At 54.7% G+C, this 7,500-nt stretch overlaps 3 non-coding genes across 3 annotated transcripts in view; all 3 read right to left on the reverse strand.

The window, feature by feature from the left end:
- The window catches only part of LOC126320188 (large subunit ribosomal RNA), a 4,222-nt gene extending 3,383 nt beyond the window's left edge, over positions 1-839 (reverse strand). The window contains exon 1 of the ribosomal RNA XR_007557933.1: positions 1-839. This exon is cut by the window's left edge and continues 3,383 nt beyond it. This is a non-coding gene — a ribosomal RNA (large subunit ribosomal RNA).
- A 188-nt stretch (positions 840-1,027) lies between these two features.
- On the reverse strand, positions 1,028-1,182 carry LOC126320210 (5.8S ribosomal RNA). Its single transcript, XR_007557948.1, has one exon. It is a non-coding gene; the product is annotated as a 5.8S ribosomal RNA (ribosomal RNA).
- A 365-nt stretch (positions 1,183-1,547) lies between these two features.
- On the reverse strand, positions 1,548-3,440 carry LOC126320233 (small subunit ribosomal RNA). The gene has a single exon (XR_007557970.1). It is a non-coding gene; the product is annotated as a small subunit ribosomal RNA (ribosomal RNA).
- Between the last annotated feature and the right edge of the window lie 4,060 nt (positions 3,441-7,500).

Raw genomic sequence — 7,500 nt, forward strand, 5'->3', positions numbered from 1 at the left:
GGTCCGGGGCCGGGCCAGGTAGGTCCGTCATCCGGGAAGAACCGCGCGCGCTTGCCGGGAGCCCGAGCGCCCAAAGGGGCGAATCGACTCCTCCAGATATACCGCCGAGCAGCCAGCCAGGACACCGGGGCTCTGCCCAACAGACGCGAACCGAGGCCCGCGGAAGGACAGGCTGCGCACCCGGGCCGTAGGCCGGCACCCAGCGGGTCGCGACGTCCTACTAGGGGAGAAGTGCGGCCCACCGCACACCGGAACGGCCCCACCCCGCGGCGAGTGGAAAGGCAACCGGACACGACCCCGCCGCGGATTGCTCCGCGCGGGCGGCCGGCCCCATCTGCCGAGGGCGGGGGCCAGTGGCCGGATGGGCGTGAATCTCACCCGTTCGACCTTTCGGACTTCTCACGTTTACCCCAGAACGGTTTCACGTACTTTTGAACTCTCTCTTCAAAGTTCTTTTCAACTTTCCCTCACGGTACTTGTTCGCTATCGGTCTCGTGGTCATATTTAGTCTCAGATGGAGTTTACCACCCACTTGGAGCTGCACTCTCAAGCAACCCGACTCGAAGGAGAGGTCCCGCCGACGCTCGCACCGGCCGCTACGGGCCTGGCACCCTCTACGGGCCGTGGCCTCATTCAAGTTGGACTTGGGCTCGGCGCGAGGCGTCGGGGTAGTGGACCCTCCCAAACACCACATGCCACGACAGGCGGCAGCCTGCGGGGTTCGGTGCTGGACTCTTCCCTGTTCGCTCGCCGCTACTGGGGGAATCCTTGTTAGTTTCTTTTCCTCCGCTTAGTAATATGCTTAAATTCAGCGGGTAGTCTCGCCTGCTCTGAGGTCGTTGTACGAGGTGTCGCACGCCACACCGCCAGCCGGCTGTGCACGCTACCGAGAAAGTACCGGTATGCGAACCGCCAGGCGACGGGCGCGCATCGCACGTTTAAGGAGACGCGGCCGGCCACACAGGCGACCACGACACTCCCACGTCTCCGAAGCGGGACAAACGCCGCGCGCTTCAGTATACGTAGCCGACCCTCAGCCAGACGTGGCCCGGGAACGGAATCCATGGACCGCAATGTGCGTTCGAAACGTCGATGTTCATGTGTCCTGCAGTTCACATGTCGACGCGCAATTTGCTGCGTTCTTCATCGACCCACGAGCCGAGTGATCCACCGTCCTGGGTGATCTTTTCCTTTTCAGTCTCCCACTGTCTCTTTCAAGACAGTAGCATTTGCGGGACTGAGGCGTCTGACGGCCCCTGTTCCACTATTTTTTTTGTGTCCAACGGCCTCACAGCCGATGGGCGTCGTACGGCTCCACACCGGAGCGGACAGGCACTCGGGCGAACGTCATTCAAAACCGGCGCCAGGCGCCAGGTACCGCAGGCCAGCCGCTCCAGAGCTTCAGCGCTCGTACCACACAACAACAACAACACTTCCGCTAGTTTTGAGAGGCACGCGTGGTTCCGCACGCGGCGCACGGCCACTGCCGTGCAGGTAGCGTGTTGCGCGACACGACACGCACATCGAAAGACATGCAGTCTAGTCGGTAATGATCCTTCCGCAGGTTCACCTACGGAAACCTTGTTACGACTTTTACTTCCTCTAAATGATCAAGTTTGGTCATCTTTCCGGTAGCATCGGCAACGACAGAGTCGATGCCGCGTACCAGTCCGAAGACCTCACTAAATCATTCAATCGGTAGTAGCGACGGGCGGTGTGTACAAAGGGCAGGGACGTAATCAACGCGAGCTTATGACTCGCGCTTACTGGGAATTCCTCGTTCATGGGGAACAATTGCAAGCCCCAATCCCTAGCACGAAGGAGGTTCAGCGGGTTACCCCGACCTTTCGGCCTAGGAAGACACGCTGATTCCTTCAGTGTAGCGCGCGTGCGGCCCAGAACATCTAAGGGCATCACAGACCTGTTATTGCTCAATCTCGTGCGGCTAGAAGCCGCCTGTCCCTCTAAGAAGAAAAGTAATCGCTGACAGCACGAAGGATGTCACGCGACTAGTTAGCAGGCTAGAGTCTCGTTCGTTATCGGAATTAACCAGACAAATCGCTCCACCAACTAAGAACGGCCATGCACCACCACCCACCGAATCAAGAAAGAGCTATCAATCTGTCAATCCTTCCGGTGTCCGGGCCTGGTGAGGTTTCCCGTGTTGAGTCAAATTAAGCCGCAGGCTCCACTCCTGGTGGTGCCCTTCCGTCAATTCCTTTAAGTTTCAGCTTTGCAACCATACTTCCCCCGGAACCCAAAAGCTTTGGTTTCCCGGAGGCTGCCCGCCGAGTCATCGGAGGAACTGCGGCGGATCGCTGGCTGGCATCGTTTATGGTTAGAACTAGGGCGGTATCTGATCGCCTTCGAACCTCTAACTTTCGTTCTTGATTAATGAAAACATACTTGGCAAATGCTTTCGCTTCTGTTCGTCTTGCGACGATCCAAGAATTTCACCTCTAACGTCGCAATACGAATGCCCCCGCCTGTCCCTATTAATCATTACCTCGGGTTCCGAAAACCAACAAAATAGAACCGAGGTCCTATTCCATTATTCCATGCACACAGTATTCAGGCGGGCTTGCCTGCTTTAAGCACTCTAATTTATTCAAAGTAAACGTGCCGGCCCACCGAGACACTCAACAAAGAGCACCCTGGTAGGATTTAAACGGGGTCCGCCTCGGGACGCGAAAGCACCCCTTCGGCTCGCCCCACCGGCAGGACGTCCCACGATACATGCCAGTTAAACACCGACGGGCGGTGAACCAACAGCGTGGGACACAAATCCAACTACGAGCTTTTTAACCGCAACAACTTTAATATACGCTATTGGAGCTGGAATTACCGCGGCTGCTGGCACCAGACTTGCCCTCCAATAGATACTCGTTAAAGGATTTAAAGTGTACTCATTCCGATTACGGGGCCTCGGATGAGTCCCGTATCGTTATTTTTCGTCACTACCTCCCCGTGCCGGGAGTGGGTAATTTGCGCGCCTGCTGCCTTCCTTGGATGTGGTAGCCGTTTCTCAGGCTCCCTCTCCGGAATCGAACCCTGATTCCCCGTTACCCGTTACAACCATGGTAGGCGCAGAACCTACCATCGACAGTTGATAAGGCAGACATTTGAAAGATGCGTCGCCGGTACGAGGACCGTGCGATCAGCCCAAAGTTATTCAGAGTCACCAAGGCAAACGGACCAGACAAGCCAATCCGATTGGTTTTGATCTAATAAAAGCGTCCCTTCCATCTCTGGTCGGGACTCTGTTTGCATGTATTAGCTCTAGAATTACCACAGTTATCCAAGTAACGTGGGTACGATCTAAGGAACCATAACTGATTTAATGAGCCATTCGCGGTTTCACCTTAATGCGGCTTGTACTGAGACATGCATGGCTTAATCTTTGAGACAAGCATATGACTACTGGCAGGATCAACCAGGGAGCTGCGTCAACTAGAGCTGAGCAGCCGGCCGCCCGGGAGTGTGTCCCGGGGGCCCGCGCGAACACGCAAGCGTCCGCTCAATTATTCTGCAAACAGGAGGAGGCCGAGCTCCCCTGCACGATACACCTCGAAACCCTCTCAGGTCCCGGCGGCGCGCAGCGCCGTCCTAGGTACTTGGTCGGTTTCGAGAGAGGCGCAATCGCCCGGAGTTAGGCGAGTAGACGGTTTTAGTGCGAACACCCTTGCTCCCAACTGAGCTTGCCGCTGCCGACAGAGGCCCGGGAGCGTGCTGTCGTGGCATTGCCGGCGGGAGACAACACGCGCCACCTATGGTGACCGGCAGCTCCAACGCCAGCGCCACACAAGGGCAAAGCCCCACTTGGGTGCAGAAGCGAACTCTCCCAGCACAGCGCACGCGCCAACACGTCCGCACAACTGCGATACAAACCACCTGCGAGAACCGCTGGGGCGACCGAGCAGCAGACGGCGTCGCGGCGCCGAGTGCCAGGCGGCGGCGCATCCTCAACGCACACAGTCCTCAATCAGACCAGCACACTGCAGATGTCCACCGCGCTTCGCACCGGGCTCGGCTGAACCAACTTTGGCCGCCAGGCGCCGCGTGCAGGGTGCGCCGCAGCGTAGCTGCGCCGCCTGCCGGGCCCGTCGGCTGGCGCTCCTGCCACTCGGCGCCCCCCACCAGCCGGCTGTTGCGCGTGCGCCCACGCAGCGCGCGGCCAACACGCCGGGCGGCCCCCCTTCACCGGCCGGGAACAGTCCCACCAAGCCACCGCCGCGTATCGCTTCATACCCACATGGGCCTAGTCACGTGTGTGGATGTGGCGGGTACCGCTGAAACAACCGGTTAATAGCTGTACCGATCGTCGCCATCACAGATTCACCTCCAGCGTGAACAACCGCTCAACAACGGATTTCCAGTTCATTTGCGTATCTTGGGCAGTAAACGTAGATGTCCACCTACATTTGCGAATTCAACAATTCTTGCATGCCAGGATGTCATGTGTCACGACACGCTACATCAGACCACATACACACTGCGACATGTGCAGAAGAGAACACGTGGAAGGTGGCCCGCGCAAGTATGCGATGTCCCTTCCGCGATCCACTGTCAACCGGCATCTGCGGCATGTCCCAGATATGGAACGCGGTCCACCAGGGTAGCACTTTGTGTGAGGCAATACGACAAAGTCGGAATACACGCGTCACTACATCAGACGGCTCACGCTGACCTGACCTGACCTGACCTGACCTGACTCACCGCACCACCACCCCCAGCGACCCAGGGTGACATACAATGCGTTCGTACGTTCCTCCCACACGCCTCTACGGCGTACCACAGTGCAACCTAGCTGTTATTGGGAGACGAGACAAGTAGCATCGAGCACAACATATGGAAATTGAGATTCGACACCGTTGGGCACAGCCAGCGTACAGTCACACGTATCACACTACTTCACTCTGTACGTAACTACCGATGATCGGTACAGCGTGTGGGTTACGCGTACGACATCAGCGGACAATGGACACAGACCATACCACGACGTACACTGAGGGCGTCGACATCTGAATGCAACTGAACAGCTGCGAGGCTCATTTAACACTCACACGCCAGACCGACCAGCTTGAGAGGACAGAGACACAAAGAGGGGGACAGAGGGGGGGGGGCCGATATAGTCCTATTGCAGTACAATTGACAGTGGATAGCGGGAATATGTGGAAAGTAAGCAACACTCGCAAGACATCTACATGAGGATAACAACGACACCAGAGATTCCGAGCAGTGAACTATGTTAGGCAAAGGGACAACGTGGGTTAGGTTAAGGGACAACGTGGGTTAGGTTAAGGGACAACGTGGGTTAGGTTAAGGGACAACGTGGGTTAGGTTAAGGGACAACGTGGGTTAGGTTAAGGGACAACGTGGGTTAGGTTAAGGGACAACGTGGGTTAGGTTAAGGGACAACGTGGGTTAGGTTAAGGGACAACGTGGGTTAGGTTAAGGGACAACGTGGGTTAGGTTAAGGGACAACGTGGGTTAGGTTAAGGGACAACGTGGGTTAGGTTAAGGGACAACGTGGGTTAGGTTAAGGGACAACGTGGGTTAGGTTAAGGGACAACGTGGGTTAGGTTAAGGGACAACGTGGGTTAGGTTAAGGGACAACGTGGGTTAGGTTAAGGGACAACTTGAGTTAGGTTAAGGGACAACTTGAGTTAGGTTAAGGGACAACTTGAGTTAGGTTAAGGGACAACTTGAGTTAGGTTAAGGGACAACTTGAGTTAGGTTAAGGGACAACTTGAGTTAGGTTAAGGGACAACTTGAGTTAGGTTAAGGGACAACTTGAGTTAGGTTAAGGGACAACTTGAGTTAGGTTAAGGGACAACTTGAGTTAGGTTAAGGGACAACTTGAGTTAGGTTAAGGGACAACTTGAGTTAGGTTAAGGGACAACTTGAGTTAGGTTAAGGGACAACTTGAGTTAGGTTAAGGGACAACTTGAGTTAGGTTAAGGGACAACTTGAGTTAGGTTAAGGGACAACTTGAGTTAGGTTAAGGGACAACTTGAGTTAGGTTAAGGGACAACTTGAGTTAGGTTAAGGGACAACTTGAGTTAGGTTAAGGGACAACTTGAGTTAGGTTAAGGGACAACTTGAGTTAGGTTAAGGGACAACTTGAGTTAGGTTAAGGGACAAATTGAGTTAGGTTAAGCGATAATCTGGTACAGCCACAGTTAGGTTAAGCGATGATCTGGTACAGCCACAGTTAGGTTAAGCGATGATCTGGTACAGCCACAGTTAGGTTAAGCGATAATCTGGTACAGCCACAGTTAGGTTAAGCGATAATCTGGTACAGCCACAGTTAGGTTAAGCGATAATCTGGTACAGCCACAGTTAGGTTAAGCGATAATCTGGTACAGCCACAGTTAGGTTAAGCGATAATCTGGTACAGCCACAGTTAGGTTAAGCGATAATCTGGTACAGCCACAGTTAGGTTAAGCGATAATCTGGTACAGCCACAGTTAGGTTAAGCGATAATCTGGTACAGCCACAGTTAGGTTAAGCGATAATCTGGTACAGCCACAGTTAGGTTAAGCAATAAAGTTGGTTAAATTTGGTATTGTGGGAAAGGGGGAAGAGAGAGAGAGGGGGGGGGGTGGATAGTGGTGGCAGTACGCGGATGCCTGAGTCACCGTCAGATACGTCACGTCGGTTCGATGCTTGTAGCAAGAGGCTGGCGGGTCTGTGTCTCTCACTTCTGCAATTTTTCATGTGGTATAACACGAGGGCGGGGGGTGATATTTGGTGCCCCTCTGTGTAGGATGTGTGTTGGTTTATCTGAGCAATGGTAGTTGTCGGAGGAGTGGGGTATTGTGCTTTTATAGGTGGACCTACTGCTCTGGTTATCATAGTGTCGACGGTGCAATGTCGCAGAGAGGATGCACTCGACATTGTCGCATTCCAGATGTTTACGTATTGTGTGTCTCCGTTGCAGGCCGAGAGTGGTGCATGTTCGAGTGTCTGGCTGACGTGCGATTCACGTTGTGTGCCCAGTCTTACAGCACGTATAGGGACATTCGCATAAATCATCTATATGTGGCCTTGCATCATTTACTAAGCAGTGCCGTGAGACGACCGAACTATTAGGAAAGTACTGATGTACCGCATAATGTTTACCTTCCACCACACGGCGAGTATCGACTGTGCCCAGCGTTGCCACCGCAGGCAGCGGTCACCGTCACCATTGTGCGGCGGAACGGAACATCTATATCCTCAGAGGAGCACTCTTTGCCGCCGGGCGTCAGGTCTCGCGGCCTGCCGGCCAGCGCCCACGACGAACTTACTGCATGTATAGGGACAGCGGGAATTTGGCATACTTGATATAACTCTTCATGAGACGCAAGATATAGGGGTGGATTGCAACTTACGACTGCGAGAAAAGTCCGCCGTTCATCCGCCGGAGTTGCGATTTCGGCGGGGCACGTACGGTCGCGGGTGGAGCACTTGGTGCGGCGTACGCACCCGGGTTGCGGCTCCTGCGCTGGAGGGGGG

This window comes from Schistocerca gregaria, unplaced genomic scaffold, assembly GCF_023897955.1.
Source record: "Schistocerca gregaria isolate iqSchGreg1 unplaced genomic scaffold, iqSchGreg1.2 ptg000705l, whole genome shotgun sequence".
Lineage (NCBI taxonomy): Eukaryota > Metazoa > Arthropoda > Insecta > Orthoptera > Acrididae > Schistocerca > Schistocerca gregaria.